Source organism: Nicotiana attenuata, chromosome 7, assembly GCF_001879085.1.
Source record: "Nicotiana attenuata strain UT chromosome 7, NIATTr2, whole genome shotgun sequence".
In the NCBI taxonomy this organism is placed as follows: domain Eukaryota; kingdom Viridiplantae; phylum Streptophyta; class Magnoliopsida; order Solanales; family Solanaceae; genus Nicotiana; species Nicotiana attenuata.
In genome coordinates, this window is record NC_031995.1 from 97051273 (window position 1) to 97070764 (window position 19492).

At 40.8% G+C, this 19492-nt stretch overlaps 1 pseudogene; it reads right to left on the reverse strand.

The window, feature by feature from the left end:
• On the reverse strand, positions 1743-18836 carry LOC109230293 (annotated as a pseudogene).

Below are 19492 nucleotides of genomic sequence, written 5' to 3' on the forward strand. Positions count from 1 at the left end.
CTATGGGTTCCAGGCTCGATATTTGAGGCCCATTAGCACCAAACTATCATGAATAATTATGTGTGTCAAATTCAATATTTTTATAATTTTGTGTGTTTGTTTTATAATTTAAATTCTTAATTTTTAATTATTTAATTGTACAAAGTTTGTATTTTCATCTACCAGTATAAGAGATACTTAAACTACAGGGATTCTACGCTAAAATACTCTACACTTTACTACGCTAAAAGGTTCTACATTTTACTACGCTAATAAATAATCTAAACTAAATATAAACAACAAATACATTTTAATCACATAACATTCATAGAAATACATATAACATACTAGTTTTGCAAATAAAACACAAAACGAAATGGAAACACTAATATTTAAATCTGGATATTAACAGAAAAAATTATTTCTCAATTTTACATTTCTTTTAGAACACTAATATCAAAGTCAGGATAAATATAACATACTAGTTTCGCAAATAAAATATAAAACGACATAGAAACACATTCAAATCAACTAATATGCATTATTATACAAGTTTCGACATAAAATAAATCGAAATACCTCGATTTAGTGTTTTCAAAAAGTAAATTGGCTGAAAATTTGAGTCCGAAACAGTGAAACCACAATAATACGATGCTCTACTACGATGTGGGACCTACGTTCTTAGCGTTTTGTATGACGGGAGCGGCCCACAATTTTTCTTTTTTAGGAACGACAAGGGGTGGGGGGGGGGGACCAGATAAATCGAAAGAAGTAAAAAAATGGGGGAGGAGGAGTTCTGGTCGGGGAAGACGAAAAGAATTATTTAATCAGGGGTATAACGTGCTAATTCTTTGCGCTATAGGTATAGCGTATGATTTCTATGCGCTAAACCTGGCAGTCAAATTGCCAGGGGGTATATCGCACTTATTCCTTGCGCTATACCTTAACGGCAAAAATTACCGTTAAGGTATAGCGCGGCGAATTTTGGCGTTATATATAGAAAAATAACTTTTTTTACACTCATTAACGTCACATTTTTCCAAAAAGACAATAACAAGGTTCCGGACTCCCTCTTTAAGTCTCTGTACATCTATGCACCATTATACTCTGGAGAAAATGAATATCTCCAGTAATCCAACTCTTAGTCAAAGAAGGGCAGAGTACAGTTCGGTACATAAGGTATCTCACGTTCACGTAGGTTTGGAGAAGGGTTGCACCTTAAAGGTGTGATATAGACAACTTACCATAATGCACGTATTAGTGGCTGCTTTCACGGCTCGAACCCGTAATATATATATCGAAACAACTTTACCGTGGCTCCAAAACTCCCCTCCCGCAACTCCATAGTCAAAGATACAACAACAACAACAACAACAACTACCCAGTAAAGTCCCACATAGTGGGGTCTGGGGAGGGTAATGTGTACGCAGACCTTACCCCTGCCCCGATAGGGGCAGAGAGGCTGTTTCCGATAGACCCTCGGCTTAGAAAGACAAAAATAAAGTAAGAAAAAACAAGAGGAGAGAAATCATTAGTAACTCCAGTGGAAATCGTAATAATAACAGAAACATAAAAACCGAAAGATGAATGACATGCAATAACAATAACCATAATCTAAGACCCGGGGCTAAGACAAACAACAAGAATAGTGTGGGTCCAACATAAACTGCAAGCCATCTAAGACCAACCCTAATCCAACCCCGCCTCACCCCCGGAATGAAGTAAGGAAAGCTTTACTACCCCTATCCTACAACCCTAATGCGTGACCTCCAGGCCTTCCTATCAAGGGCCATGTCCTCGAAAATGTGCAGTCGTGCCATGTCCTGCCTGATCACCTCTCCCCAATACTTCTTAGGTCTCCCTCTACCTCTTCCCGTACCCACCACGGCTAACCTCTCACACCTCCTCACCGGTGCATCGAGGCTTCTCCTCTGCACGTGCCCGAACCATCTGAGCCTCGCTTCACGCATCTTGTCATCCACAGGGGTGACGCCCACCTTCTTCCGAATATCTTCATTCCTAATCTTGTCTATCCTAGTGTGCCCGCACATCCACCTCAAAATCCGCATCTCTGCTACTTTTATCCTCTGGATATAAGAGTTCTTAACCGGCCAACACTCTGCCCCATACAACATGGCCGGTCTAACTACAGCTCTATAAAACTTACCTTTGAGTATCGGTGGCACTTTCTTGTCACACAAGACTCCAAATGCAAGCCTCCATTTCATCCAGCCCGCCCCTATGCGGTGAGTGACGTCCTCGTCGATCTCTCCGTCCCCCTGAATCATCGACCCAAGGTACTTGAAGCTATCTCTCTTGGGGATGACCTGTGGCCCAAGCCTCACGTCCCCGCCTACATCCCTCGACTCAGCGCTAAACTTGCATTCCAGGTACTCTGTCTTAGACCTGCTCAATTTGAAACCCTTAGACTCGAGAGTCTGTCTCCAAACCTCCAATCGCTCGTTAACACCGGCCCTCGTCTCGTCAATTAGAACTATGTCGTCAGCAAATAACATACACCATGGCACCTCCCCTTGAATATGGTGTGTCAAAGCATCCATCACCAAGGCAAATAAGAACGGGCTAAGCGCTGAGCCTTGGTGTAATCCCATAACAACCGGGAAATGCTCCGAGTCGCCTCCCACCGTCCTAACCTTAGTCTTAGCTCCATCATACATGTCCTTGATCGCTCGTATGTAGGCTACCGGCACGCCCTTCGCCTCAAGACATCTCCAGAGCACCTCCCTAGGAACCTTATCATACGCTTTCTCCAAGTCAATAAACACCATGTGCAGATCCTTCTTCTTATCCCTGTACTGTTCCACCAACCTCCTAATAAGGTGAATAGCTTCCGTAGTGGAGCGGCCCGGCATGAACCCAAACTGATTGTCGGATATAGACGTCGTCTTCCTCACCCTCACCTCCACCACCCTCTCCCAGACTTTCATGGTATGGCTAAGTAACTTGATACCCCTATAATTGTTACAACACTGGATATCACCCTTGTTCTTGTACAACAGTACCACTGTACTCGACCTCCATTCCTCCGGCATCCTCTTCATCCTAAAAATTACATTGAACAACCCAGTCAACCATTCCAATCCTGCTCTACCCACACACTTCCAAAACTCAACCGGAATTTCATCTGGACCGGTCGCTCAACCCCTACTCATCTTACGCAACGCCCCCACGACCTCCTCCACCTTAATGCGCCTACAATACCTAAAATCTCGAAGACTCTCCGAATGCCCCAAGTCCCCTAGCGCTATATCCCGGTCCCCTTCCTCATTCAGAAGACCATAGAAGTACGTCTGCCATCTCTGCTTAATCTGGGACTCTCCCATCAATACTCTACCATCCTCGTCTTTGATGCACCTTACTTGGTCCAGATACCGGGCCTTCCTCTCCCTCGCTTTAGCCAGCCGAAACAACTTCCTTTCCCCGCCTTTCTCCCCTAATTCCTCGTATAGACGGCTAAACGCTGCATTCTTAGCCTCCGTGACCGCCAGCTTTGCCTCCTTCCTAGCCACTTTGTACCTCTCTCTACTCGCACTCCTCTCTTCCTCGCTTGTGCTCCCTGTTAACTTCGCGTACGCTACCTTCTTCACCTCCACTTTACCTTGGACTGTGTCATTCCACCACCAGTCTCCTTGGTGCTTGCCAGAAAAACCCTTCGATACACCTAGCACCTCTCTCGCCGCCTCCCTCACATAGTTCGCCGTCGTCGACCGCATAGTGCTTGTGTCTCCACTACTCCTCCAAGCTCCCATAGCGGATAACCTCCCCTCCAACTCCTGGGCTTTATCCTTGGTTAAAGCTCCCCACCTGATCCTCGGTCGGCCACGAGCATACCGCTTCTTCCTCTTCATCCTGATGCCGATGCCCATCACTAGGAGCCTATGCTGAGTCGCGAGAGTCTCTCCCGGGATAACCTTGCAATCCTTGCACAACCCTCTATCACACCTTCTGAGGAGAAGATAATCGATCTGAGTCTTTACCGCCGAACTCCGGAAAGTAACCAGATGCTCCTCCCTCTTCGAAAAAGTCGAGTTCGCAATCACCAGCCCGAAAGCCCTAGCGAAGTCTAACAGCGAAGTACCTCCTCCGTTCCTATCCCCAAAGCCAAAGCCACCATGCACCTCGCCATAACTACCAACAGCCGCCCCAATATGGCCATTAAAATCCCCTCCAATAAATAACCTTTCAGTAGGTGGAATACTATGCACAATCTCGTCCAAGCCCTCCCAAAAGCGCCTCTTAACCTCCTCATCCAGGCCCGCTTGCGGCGCTTAGGCGCTAACAACATTGAGGGTGCACACACCGATCACCAACTTAATAAACATTAGCCTATCATTCACTCGCCTAACCTCAACCACAGACTCTTTAAGATCCCTATCCACCAAGATACCCACCCCATTCTTACCCCTCACGACTCCAGAGTACCACAACGAACTCCATAGTCAAAGATAATCTAAAAAAAGCAAGTTTCATGGAGTTAACTTATTAATTGTTTCCTAGCTCTAAAGAATATTTTTTTTCCCCTAAAAGGACTTCCATTTGCTTTTTTGTTCTTTAGCACAGTACCTTTTTTGAATACTGTCTTAGCCTGTTTGTGTCCTTTTTAATAAGGTCATATTTTGACAAAATGTTTGGAGGAAATAATTTGTTTACCAAAGTCATGAAAATGCAATAATATAGTGTGTGTCTGTGTGTATGGTCAGGTTAGGCCATCAGACAAAGGCAGTTGGTGGGGGCCACTTTCTGTGGCCGACTAACCCCATCTTATCTCATCATTTTGCCAAAGAGCCAATCATTCAGTTACCTAACTCCATTTTTTACTCTAATATTGAGACCCTTCAACTAAAAATCAGTCGGTAATTTTATGGATTTTCGTCCAAAATAGTCGGTCAAATTTATTATTTATTTTTTAACCAAATATATACAGATTATGTACAATTATATACATATTATATATTTATTAATTATTTTTAATTTAAGTGATTGAGAAAGCAATTTTTTAAATTAATCTTCTTATTTATTTTAAGCTCCAATTAGACAGGTGCCCTGTTAATTTACAATTTCTCATCTACCACTCTTTTGGAGGATTTTCCCTTGTCTTTATCCAACTTTGGGCTGATCCTCTTTGTTTTGATACCACTTTTCTACAAAAGCAGCATTATTATTATAAAGTTAAAACACAAGAACCAAGATTTAGATTTTGGCACCTTATGAGTTTTAGTCTAAGTAGGTTTAGACTTTAAAATTACTAATAGTATAGCTAAACCTGATAGCTTTACCTATGAATTTTATGTGGCTGTGGTTTTTAGATCTTAGTATCTAGAAGAGATCTTGCTAATAATGTCTGTAGTTTTGGCATCCTATTGCCTTCCTCGGGCCAGATCTATCCCAACCTAAAAAGGAGCAATTAAATCTTCAATTCAGATTTGGAAGATTTTTTTGACCTAGACTGATGTAAAAACTTTATGCTCAGCAATCCATCCACGGAACAAACAAAGGATTTTCAGTTTGAATTAGAGGTGGATTTAAGATTTAAAGTCAGATAGATTCAGTACGTAAGGTTCTTAGCATTACTCATTATACATTTAAAATAATACGCTGATAAGTTAATAAATTTGTTGAATTTTTTTATATGTATATTTAAGCTTCATAACAAAAATTAAATACTAAGTTCAAAAGCCCATAAAAGCTATGTTACATAAACCAATAGTTTGAATTAAGCAGCTGATTTGACTTTTCATTTTTTTTGATATTATATTGCTTGTGTACAAAAAAAAAATTAGTTTCAAGTTGTATGGGTAAATTGCTAGATTGACGGCTATCTATATAATTCAAATATCCTCTTAATATTGGATGTATACTATGAAATAAATATAAAAAATAATATAATCGACCGTAACTAGTTTGAGAATTGAGTTGTACCCTGCAGTATACTTTCCTTTCCTTTCAATTTCTTTTCCCCCTTTGTCATCTCGTTCTGGTCAAAGAAAGATTTGTTTGTGTTTCACTTTCAAACAACTGCTAGCTAGTTATTTCTTCAGATCCATAATAAGTGATTAATTTACTTTTTTATTTTGGTTCAAAATAAGTGTCCATTTATATAATCAAGAAAAAATTCAATTTATTTTTATAAAATTACCCTTATGTACATATTCCTTCTTACTCCTCACATTGAATATTTAATTAAGGGTAGTTTAGTCATACTAGGTATTTTTTTTTTTATAGAATTTAGTATTTTCTAAATGGACGTGCCAAAAGCAAATTGATCAGTTATTGGGAACCAGAGGGAGTAATTATCACCAGTTTTTTCTTTCCCTCACAGTGATATTATTCTTTTTCTATAATCGTAGAAAATATAGACAAAGGCAGCATTCCTGAATTATTTATAGAAGGGTATGTTTTGGTTAAGTACTTCCACGTACGTAGATAGAAATATGTTTTTTTTTTTAAATTGCATGATGTGAGAGATAAGTAATATTCGTATTAAAAAGGGAGCATCGTCATGCATGCTCATGCAAAATCAAGAACACGTCGAAATTAAATGACAAGAGCATCAACTACTCACATTATATATTGGGCATAAGTCAGCGGATTAATGTGACCCCTACCAACATGAAGTCAAAGCTCCTGCATCTACACTATTTCGTATTGAGAAACCAAGGCGATGATGGATTTATATAATTAAACTCCAAGACGAAATTAAATTTGAAAAAAAAATGTATACGTACTTCATTTGGTCCATAATATCTGTCTTTTAATTTGTAGACCATAAGAATGATATTTAATACTTTCTAAACCATAAAAATGCTTGTCTAAGTTAATTTTATCGCTCCGTAAACGTCTCATTTAATTAGCATTTCATTAATTGAAACGATAAACGTAGATCTAAAAGATAAAAATAAATAAATTTTTATTTTTCTAAAACATCAAATAAATTCAGTTTATTAAAATAGCTAATATTTGGGACGGGAGATTACTAGGATAATACTAATTAATAGTAAATCAGTATTACACGGCAGTAGGAACACATTAATTTGAACATTATTCACAAAAATTTACCTTTCAATGTATACCTAAGACTTTCATGAGCATTTTCCAACAGGTCTTTTAAGAGGTACAGTTTCCTGCAAAGTTATATCTTAGTGCATCGGCCTTCTAATCTTTCATAGGATTCCTACGGTTTGGTTGAGATTTAGTTGGGGATAGGAAAATAAATTGTAATATGGTGAGGATAAAAGGGAAAAATATATAAAATGGTTGGAGATGAGCTTAATGATGAAAGATTAATGATTGAGGGGAAGGAAATAGGAAAAGGAGCAGGTTGGCAACAATGGCAAGTGCCAGAACCTGCAACTCTTTACCTTACCTGCTCCAATATATTGCATTTTTGTGAGAATAACTCTGTCAAAGTGACCACATTCAGTAACAACGTGTAAGTTAGTTTCGTAGCAGGCCCAAGGGATTGATCGTATTTAACGCATATGCACGGTGGATGTTTTTTTTTTTTTTAGGTGATTTGATAGATAAAAAAATTCTTACGATGATAGGTTATATACTTGTACACTTATAATGTCACGACCTTAATTTTCCTCCATAGGATGTCGTGATAGCACATAGTCTTTATAAGACTAGGTAAGCCTAACACTTGCTGAACTAATGGCAAAATTCAACCAACAACTATCAAATATGAAACAGAAATTTCTATAAAAAGCCAGCAATCCCAAAACCGGTAGTACGAGTTACAAATTCTACTGAGTTCACTAAAGAAAATCTCTAAGTACAACTGTTCCGCAATAGAATTAAACTGTACAAAGATAACTTCCGAAGGTGACTCCGAGGCCTGCGAACGCGACGACAGGTATACCTTGAAGTCTCCGCAGCAATATCTGGTCCGCTATCTAATAATCAACAGACTCCGAGTACCTGGATCTGCACAAAAATGTACAGAAGTGTAGTATGAGTACACCACTGTCGGTACCTAGTAAGTATCAAGGCTAACCTCAGTGGAGTAGTGACGAGGTACAAGTCAAGACACTCACTGGATAAATAACCGGTGCAACATAGAAGTATAAAACTAATGATGGAAAGTGAAAATCAATAAATGGCAACAAGAACCAACAAGTGATATAAACAGTAAAGCAATAGGAACACCGTGAAGTATCTTTAAAACCAAATAAGGAACACAAAAGACAATCAATTAATCAAGTCGTTTTAACACAAGTTTCACAATGAAATCACTCCGTGATACCTCATCTCATAGTCACAAGTCACAGGTCTCAACCCATCACCATGTACTCACGGCACCCCGTGCCCACATTTCGCATTACAACCGTACGGACAACTCACGTGCCAATATCAGCATGATCACAGGCTCACAATCACAATCCGCCCGGCATGATTACAGGCTCACAATCACAATCCGCCCGGCATGTTCACAGGCTCACAATCACAATCCGCCCGGCATGGTCACAGGCTCAATATCAACATGGAAACAGATAATACAAGAACAAATGGACATGATCAATAAATGTCAAGTTTCATACTTCTGAGATAGTATAAGTGACATGCTATGGTGTATGCTTGTGCGAGTGTACTTTGCAGCCCAAGTCAATAGGTAATAGCAAAGACATCGAAGAGCTCATCGAAACAACAAAGCAAGTCACGCAAGGTATATGGCAAACACAACGAAAAGCACAGCATCACACGAAGATCACCAGCGCAATGTCTCAAAACAATCACACATCATCCTTGAGATCTCTCTGATAGCCACCCGTATCACTCCACCTTGATATTATCATTAGCCACCCTTATCTCTCCTATCGCCACACGTATCACTTCGTATAATAGCAACCCTTATCGCTCCATCCGTACAATAACGCAATAGCCACCTGTATCACTCCATACATTTAGCAATAGTGAGATGCCACCCTTATGCCCCGCATAACAACAACGGTGAAATGCCACCCTTATACTCCTCATAACAACAACGGTGAAATGCCACCCTTATACTCTGTATAACATCAACCAAACTACACAACAATTCACATGTGCTATCATCACAATAATACAACATATCAACTCATATCACAAGTGCCCGTAGGCCACAACCTTTTCAAAGATTCAACGATATCAATATTTTCATAATAAATACTCACGGCTCAACACAACGTATATAGAATCTCAATGACAACATAATAGCGGAAAGGTAGCTCAACAAGGAGCAACACCACCTTTAAACACAAACTTCAATTAGAATAGATTAATGACTCTCAATAACTTCAATTAGGATAGATTAATGACTCTCAATAACTTCAATTCCAATTAATTGTTTAAGGATAACCTTGATAGTGAAGGTACTTCCATGAAATGGCAAACTTCGGACTATAGTGTATGAATTAGGGTAACAATGAAGGATATGGCACGAACTAGTGCTACGTCTAAATGCATGAGAAAAACCCAACAACAAAAGGATATCATGTGACGACAATTAGAACTAAGTGTAGCTCCACAATAAAAGAAATCACATAATGATAAAAGTGATATCAACTCCAAATAAAGCATATAGGAGAAAACTCGACAAGTAAATAATGTGACATGTAACGACAACTTCAAATAAAGCATGTGATAGTAGACATGACGAATAAAGGATATAACATGTGCTAACAATTCCAAATAAGTACATAAAAAATGCCTAAGAGCCTAGACCGGTCAATTTCCACATATAAGCCTGAGTATGTACTCGTCGCCTCGCGTACACGGCTTTCACATGACACAAATCGCACAAACGACTCAAACCCTAAGGGGTAGTTCCCCACACAAAGTTAGGCAAGATACTTATCTCAAAGAAGCTAGACCGATACTCTATAATGACCTTCTCGTGTGAAAAAACCTCCGGACGGCTCAAATCTAGCAAAAATAACTTAACATCATAAATAAAAACTTTAGAAAATAATTACGGATAATAACATGACACCCCATAGAGGTAATGCCTCCAGATCTTAAGGGCATGAACAATCGCGACTAACTCTAAATCGTGCACAGGGTAATTCTTCTCATGAATCTTCAGCTGACGTGAAGCATATGCAATAACTCGCTCCTCCTACATCAATACACAACCCAAGCCAACGCGTGAAGCGTCACGGTACACCGTATACATCCCCAAACTGGAAGGCAACACTAGAATCGGTGTTGTAGTCAAAGTCGTCTTGAGCTTCTGAAAGCTCGCCTCACAGTCATCGGACCAACAGAACGGAGCACCCTTCTGAGTCAATCTAGTCAAAGGTGCTGCAATGGATGAAAAGCCCTGCACAAACCGGCGATAATAACCTGCTAACCTCAGGAATCTACTGATCTCAGTCACCAAAGTGGGACGTGGCCAACTCTAAACTGCCTCAATCTTCTTGGGATCCACCTTAATACCCTCTCCTGATACAGCATGCCCCAAGAATGCCACAGACTCTAGCCAAAACTCACACGTGGAGAACTTAGCATATAGCTTCTGTTCTCGCAACATCTGAAGCACTACTCTCAAATGCTGCTCGTGCTCCCCCAGGCTACATGAGTAAATCAAGATGTCATCAATAAAGACGATAACAAAAGAATCAATATAAGGCCTGAACACCCTGTTCATCAAGTCCATAAATGCCGCTGGGGAATTAATCAAGTCGAAGGACATCACCAGAAACTCATAATGGCCATATCTAGTACGGAAAGCAGTCTTCGGGACATCTAAGTCCCGAATCTTCAGCCGATGATATCCTGATCTCAAGTCGATCTTAGAAAACACCCTAGCACCCTACAACTGGTCAAGCAAATCATCGATACGCGGCAACGGGTACTTGTTCTTGATGGTAACTTTGTTCAATTGGCGGTAATCAATGCACATCAACATAGTCCCATCTTTCTTCTTCACAAATAACACTGGTGCACCCCAAGGTGACACACTTGGTCTGACAAACCCCTTTGCTAATAACTCCTCAAGCTGCTCTTTCAGCTCCTTCAACTCTTTCGGAGCCATACGATACGGTGGGATAGATATAGGCTGGGTACCTGGAGCCAAATCAATATAGAAATCATATCACGATCTGGCGGCATACCGGGAAGGTCAGAAGGAAACACATCGGCAAATTTCCATACTACTGGAACTGAATCAATCGTCGGAGACTCTACGGTGGTGTCCCAAACATATTCTAGATATGCCAAACAACCCTTCTTGACCAGATGTCAAGCCTTCAGAAAAGAGATAACCCGACTAGACGTACTAACGGAGGAACCCTTCTACTCCAATCTCGGTAACTCTGGCATCGCTAAAGTAACAGTCTTGGCATGACAATCAAGGATGGCATGATATGGGGATAACCAATCCATGCCCAAGATGACCTCAAAGTCAATCATATCAAGTAACAGGAGGTCTGCTCTAGTCTCGTAACATCAGAATGTAACCACACAGGACCGGTAGATCCAATCCACAACTATAAAATCGCCCACAGGAGTGGACACATAAACAGGAGTACCCAAAGACTCACGTGGAATATCCAGGAAATGAGCAAACAGAGATGAAACATATGTATAGGTAGACCCTGGATCAAATAATACCGAAGCATCCTTACCGCATACAGAAATAATACATGTGATCATGGTATCTGAGGCCACTGCATCTGGTCTGGCCGGAAAAACATAGAATCTAGCTGGAGCACTGGCTGGCTGGCCTCCACCTGGCTGAGCAATAGCTGGCTGACCTCCCCCCTGCCTGGCCTCCACCTTTAGGATGACCCCTACTAGCCTGTCCCCCTATCTCTGGGCGGTCAGGCGGCTGGTGCTGCAATTATGGGGTGATGACCCTGCTGTACTGCCTTGCCCCGAAGTCTGGGGCAGGTCCTCTTTATGTGACCCGGATTCCCACACTCGTAACAACCTCTCTGTACCATAGACTGCTGTCCCGAAGTCTGACCCTGATGGCCTGCATACCTACTAGAAGAACCCTGAATGGCTGGTGGGCGGTATGAACTCTCCGGCATGGCACTGAAGTAGGCACTGGAGGAACCCTGATGAACTGGTGGGCAATAAGAACTCTCTGACATAGCACTGAAATAGGGTCATGCTAGAGCACCCCGAGGAGGTGGTGGTGGTGCTAGATATGTGGGCCTACTAGGCTGACCCTTGCCAAACTGACCTCTGCCCCTAGATGGGGCACCTCTAAGCTCTCTACCCCTCTGGCGATAGCCCTCAATCCTCCGAGCAATCTCTACCACTAGCTGATATTCAGTACCCATCTCAATCTCTCGGGCCATGATAGCCCGAATACCGGGGTGCAACCCTGTGACAAATCTCCGCACTCTCTCTGCGTCCGTAGGAAGTATCATAAGTGCATGGCGAGACAACTCAGAAAATCTCGCCTCATAATCGATCACAGAAATCTGACCCTGCTCGAGCTGCTCAAACTGGCATCGCAACTCATCCCTCTAAGAGGGTGGGCTATACCTGTCCAATAGAAGCCGGGTAAACTGGTCCCAAGTCATGGGAGGAGAACCCGCTGGTCTGCCCTCCAGCTGGAAAGCAGTGAAATCCAGTCCATGGGACTCCAATATCCTCATGTTGTGCAGTCTGTCCCTGCACCGATCAATAAAGTCTTGGGGGTCCTCATGCCGCTCACCCCCGAAGATAGGAGGGTGCAGCCTAGTCCATCTGTCCAGTAACTTTTGGGGATCGCCGTCCGCAGCTGGTCCAAGCTCAGGTGCTGTTGCGGCAACTGGCTAGACCCTGCCCACGGGTAGTGTACCTGGAGTATGATATACGGCCGCTGCGTGACCAGGAGCCTGAGCAGTAAGGGTCTGTTCTCCCCCTTCTGCCTGAAATGTGGCTGGGTCTGCTGGAAATAAACCAGCCTGAGTCATAGTGTCCATTAACCACAGCATACGGCCCATGACATCCTGAAAGCCCGGTCGCGTCATGAAATCTACCGGGGCTGGCTCTGGAATAGGAACCTCGCCCTGCTCCTCGATGACGGGATCCTCCACTGGATCCGCTGGTGGTGCTACTGGGGCAGCTCTGGGACGCCCTCGTTCCCTACCTCGGGCCGGTGCCCTCCCCTAACGTCTGCCTCGCCTCTAGCAATGAGGGGAGCAGCACCTCCCGGGCCTGGAACGTCCGCCGTACACGTCCTCACTATATGTGAGAGAATAAAAGAAGGAAATTTAGTATACTATCAACTGCACGATAGGAGATGAATAAAGAGTAGTTTCCTAACACCCTATATCCTCTCGAAGATAAGTACAGACGTCTCCGTACTGATCCGCAAGACTCTACCAAGTTTGCTCATAACTTGTGAGACCTACGTGAACCTAGTGCTCTGATACCATGTTGTCACGATCCAAATTCCATATTAGGCCATGATGGCGCCCAACACCGTTGTTAGGCAAGCCAACACTAATCCACTAGTGAATTCCCATTTAAATAATTAGTAAGTGATGACTTCTCCTTATTTGATAAAAATTCAGGAGTTTAAACTTTAAGCATAAATAAATGGAAGCAATAAATAGTAACCGTAATCATGTAAGTAAACCAAAATCATAAGTCTACTAGTGTATGTGCCAAGACCCGGTGTCACAAGTATGTGGGCAATCTAGTAGAATATAAAAAACTATACTATCCTACTATCTGGAAAGGAATAGAATTGAAAGGAAAATAAAGACATAAGAAAGACTCCAACTGCTGCAGAACGACTCAAAATGGCAGCTCACCGCGAAGTCTCAAGCTGGGGAGCCAAGTCTATGCGCCGGACTGATGGCCAGATGCACCTGCCTCAAATCATGTACAATCAAGTACAGAAGTGTAGCGTGAGTACATAAAAATATGCACCCAGTAAGTATCTCGTCTAACCTCGAAGAAGTAGTGACAAGGGGTAGAATCCGACACTTACTAGGGCCAACAATATAAATATATGAAGTTCCAATCTTAAATCATCATGTATTTAGATAACAACAAGCTCAAACAAGAATAATAACTGGAAAATCCTTCCATCATATTTAAGAAGTCAAGACACTTTCTTTATTTAAAACAAGTGACCTTTCAAGCAATAAATCATTCAAACTATAAAGAGTTCCAGTTCTATTATCACACACAAATACCACCGAGGATGTTCGGCCCGATCCAATATAAAAGTAAACCGTGCACTGTCCAGGGTCGAACAGCGCGAATCATAGATGCATCTTTTCACCCCACTCACGAATCATACATGCGACGCAGTCAAAATATAATCCCCGCCCGCGAATCATATGTGCGACGCGATCAAACATAATTTTATCATTTAAATCATAACCCTTTCTTGATTTCTTTTTTAAAAAAATGAATACAATTCACCTTGAAGTCTTTAAATCCTTAGAAATCCTCAACTTAATTCCTTTTGTTATAATTAGCACATATAATCAAATAATGGTGTCCACAAAGCATGGTGTAAACCTAAAACTACCCGGACATAACAGAAATAGTAGCTAAGTACGGACTCTCGTCACTTCGTGCGTACGTATCCCCCACAAATATTCACATATTAATTAAGTTCACCTATGGGGAAATTTTTCTCTTACAAGGTTAGAAAAGAGACTTACCTCGTCTCAAGCCTACTTCCCAATTCAAGAACGCGCCCAAATCTCAAAATTTGACGTCGAACAACTCGAAACTAGTCAAACATTACATAGACTAATCATTCTTTGCTCAAAAGTTCACAATTCCACCATTTAAGTGATTACCCAGCCTAAATTGCAAGATTCCTAAAATTCACCCCCAGGCCCATATGCTCGGATTCCGAAAATTTTTAAAGGAAGTTGTTACCCGTAACCTTAGGAACATAAATATATGATTTCTACTAAATTCCATAACAAATTTCGTGGTTAAATCTCATTTTTAGCAAAACCCTAGGTTTTCACCTAAACTCATAATTTTCACTAATTTACATATTATAATCTACCCATAAACTATGTATTTAACGCACATTGTGTAGAATTTACTCACCTCAAGATGGTAAGTTGAAATCCCCTCTTTGAGAGATCCCCAATCGCCCAAATGTGTAAAGAATTGGAGAAAAATGCCTAACTCTCGTATTTAATGAAGTGCACTGCCCCAACGATTTTCGCACCTGCGGTGCATTGACCGCACTTGCGGTCCCACTTCTGTGGACGAGGGACCGCTTTCGTGAACGAGGGATCGCTTCTGCGGCGTTGGGCTGGGCCGGCTGGGACCGCACCTGCGGATGGATACCCGCTTCTGCGGAAAAAGAGCCGCATCTGCTGAACCTGGGATCCTCTCATTGGGCCATATCTGCGAGGCTCCAACTGCACATGCGAGCTCGCACCTGCGGCTGACCAACAGCAGGTGCGGTTATGACAGCAGCTGGAGCTTCAGCTCTTGCCCAAATTTTCAACTTAGTTCGAGCCTCATTCGATTGACGCTCGGGGCCCCGCCCGAACATACCTACAATTTTGGAATCATAAAATGGACTCACTCGAACCCTCGAAACACCCGAAACAACATTAAAACTAAGAATCACACCCTAAAACCAATTGAATCATACTTATGAACTTCAAGTTGTTCAATCTACTTCCAATGCGCCGAAACGTACTTATACTACTCAGAATGATACCAAATTTAGCGTGCTAGTCTTAAATGACATTACGAAACTATTCCCGATCTCGGAATCCCGTTCGGACCTCTATATCACCAAAACTCGCTCCAAACCAACTTTAAAGAACTTCTAAAAACCTTCAAGAACCAACTCTCACTATTAGGCGCCAAAACGCTCCCGGGTCATCCAAATCCCAATCCGGACATACGCCCAAGTTCAAGATTATCATACGAACCTATTAGAACCGTCAAATCCCGATTCCGAGGTCGTTTACTCAAAATGTTGACCGAAGTCAAACTTGGCCTTTTAGACCAACCTTAAGGAACCAAGTGTTCCGATTTCAACCCAAACTCTTCCAAATCCCGAACCGACCATTCCCGCAAGTCATAAATCAGTAAAAGCAAGTACGAAAAGTCTTATTTAGAAGAATGGGATTCGGGAAAGCAAAACGATCAGTGGGGTCGTTACAGTTTTTGAATAATAAAATATATGTTTTACTTTTTTAAGTGTATTACTTTTTTAGATAATCTTTATCAAATAAAATTTATAATAAGACTTGGATAAAAATAATGATGTTTTAGTGCATATAAAAAAGATATAAAACTACATAGCTTAAACTTTATTACTTTGACTTAAAAAATTATTTAGCTAAAAATTATGGAGCTCGAAGCAAGTATTTTTCATAGAAATACACAATTCTAAGTTAATTATTTTCGCTATACTTTCTTTACGTGGAAAAAAATAGTGTTAGCCAAAAAAAAATTAGTGATTTAACTCGAAAATAAAATACACAATTCAAACAAATAACTATTATATCTAAAGAAAAATAACAAGAAATACACAAGTAGTAGTCTATTATTTTAGCTTAAATTTATTTGGCTAAAATAAGGAGTTCCAACCAAAATTTTCACAAATTTTGCCTTAAAAAGAAGAAATACACAGCTGGAACAAATAGACAATGTATCTATAGAAGAAATTAAAAAGAATAAAAGTTAGGGTAAAGTACACATTGTATATTACGATGAAGCAAGATAAAATACATAATTGTAATAAATATATCATTACATATGAATATGTGACAATTATTGTTAAAGAAAATAACCCACTTGAAAGCTGATTTATTTATTTTTCTTCACTCCCACACACTTAAAAGAGAGTGTATCCACACACTTTGCCACATCAGCATACGGGGGTAATGACTATCAAATAATCAAGTTCAGGGGGTAATTGAGAGCACAAATAGTTTAGGGGTGTAACTAATAATTCGTGCCAAGTTTAATTTTTTTTTTTAGGTATTCCGCCTATTAAAAATGCTAAATATATATGATGTATCATTTAAAATATGTGTTAATTTTAAATTGGATAAATTCTTGTCTGGTAATCGCTATATTTTTTGACACCTTAAATAGTGATGTTATCGTATAAAATAGGATGAAAGTTAATGATATTTGCTAAAAGTGAAATCCTTATTAACAATTTTAACTTATATGTGGGTATCTAGGCTAGTGGTATTTCTTATTTTCCTCGTAGTCAATTTTTTTTTTTGGGTCCGTCCTCGTGATCTCACTGGATGGGAAGTTACATTGGAGCTGTTTATGGTATTGCAGATATTAATATTGCAAATCCTGGAAATACGCCGAATTAGTTCTTTCAAAAGTTAGGTATCAAATGTTTTGGTGTTAAACGTGACAAACATATGAGTGTATGATCCGGAATCACGCATCAACTGCTATAATTATCTAATTATTCACATGGGTTTCAATCAAATTTCATTTTGGTAAAAAATGGCTAATATATCATTTGTACGGGGATGTAATTATTGTCCAATTCCTAATATCCCTTTAAACAGACTATTCATGGTTTACACGAATAGCCGGTCATATTCATTATTTACTTTTTTTAGTCATATATATAGATTATACACAATTATACACGTATAGTACATATATTATACAAATATTATACCTCCATCGGCTCTTTTTAATTTAATTAATTGGGTAGGCGACAATTTGGGTTAACTCTCCTGAACAAAAAGCATTTGTAACCTTTTTTTTTTATAAATTATTTTGTTTGTTGCCATAGTTGATCGTCCAGGCTCCAGTAAAGTTCTCAGTTGAACGCGGAAAATTTACAAATAGTCATTTTTACGCCTAGTCAATCATATTTAGCCACATAATAAAAAATCAACCTATTTAGCCAGCAAATTAGTACGGAAAAGTGTTATTGACAAAATTTGTAACAACCCGACCAGTCATTTTGCCTTCTAGAATCCCGTTCCCCTTAATAAGACTTCCCGTACTTTCTTTTACTGATTTATGACTTGCGGGGATGGTTGGTTCGGGATTTGGAAGAGTTTGGGTTAAAATCGGAACACTTGGCTCCTTAAGGTTGGCTTAAAAAACCAGGTTTGACTTCGGTCAACATTTTTAGTAAACGACCTCGGAATCGGGATTTGACGGTTCCAATAGGTTCATATGATGATTATGGCTTTGGGCGTATGTTCGGATCGGGTTTTGGATGACCGGGGAGCATTTTGGCGCCCAATAGTGAAAGTTGGTTCTTGAAGGATTTTGAAGTTCTTTAAATTTGGTTTGGAGCGGGTTTTTGTGATATCGAGGTCCAAACGGAATTTCGAGACCGGAAATAGTTCCGTAATGTCATTTAAGATTTGCACGCAAAATTTGGTGTCATTCCGAGTAGTATAAGTACGTTTCGGCGCGTTGGAAGTAAATTGAAGAACTTGAAGTTCTTATGTTTGATTCAATTGATTTTAGGGTGTGATTCTTAGTTTTAATGTTGTTTCGGGCGTTACGAGAGTTCGAGCGAGTCCGTTTTATGATTCCAAACTTATCGGTATGTTTGGGCGGGGCCTCGGGGGCCCCGAGTGCCAATCGGACGAGGCTCGGACCAAGTTGAGAATTTGGAACCACAACTGAGTGCACCAGATCTGTCATAACCGCACATGCGGTTGGTCAGCCGCAGGTGCGAGCTCGCATGTGCGAGCCAAGATGCGCAGAAGTGGTCCAGGAGGGGCAGGCCAAGCTTTGCAGGTGCGGCCCTCCTTCCGCAGAAGCAAGGCCGCAGATATGACCCTCTGACCACAGGTGCGACGCCAACCAACCCAGCCCATTTCTGCAGAAGCGGACACTTGTCCGTTGAAGCGAGGGCGCAGATGCGGCCCACTGACCTCAGGTGCGGAAAAGCTGGAGGTAGTGAGGTTCATTTAATACGGGAATTAGATCAATTTTTACACATTTCACTCACTCCTTGGGTGATTCTTGGAGCTTCTTGAGAGGGATTTTCACCTAACTATTGGAGGTAAGTAATTTCTACCATATTTGAGTTAAATACATAGATTATGGGTGGATTAACATGTAAAAATTGGTAAAAATTATGGGTTTAGAGGAAAAGTCTAGGGTTTTGATAAAAAAGGATTTACCATGAAATTGGTTGTGGAACTTAGTGAAAATCATATATTTATGTTCCTAAGGTTATGGGTAACAATTTCTTTTGAAACTTTTCGGAATCCGGGCACGTGGGCCCGAGATGAATTTTAGGAATCTTGCCTTTGGGGCTGGGTAATCACTTTAATAGTTAGAATATGAACTTTTGAACTTATAATGATTGGTTTTTACACTATTTGAATAGTTTTGGATTGTTCGGCTCCGATTTGAGGGTTTGAGCGCATTCTTGAGTTTGGAAGTAGGCTTTGAGGCGAGGTAAGTCTCTTTTCTAACCTTGTAAGAGGGAAATTTCCCCATAGCTGACTTAATTAATATGTGATTATTTGTGGGGGTACGTATGCACGAAGTAACGAGAGTCCGAATGTAGCTACTATTTCTGTTATGTCTGGGTAGTTTTAGGTTTACACCATGCTTT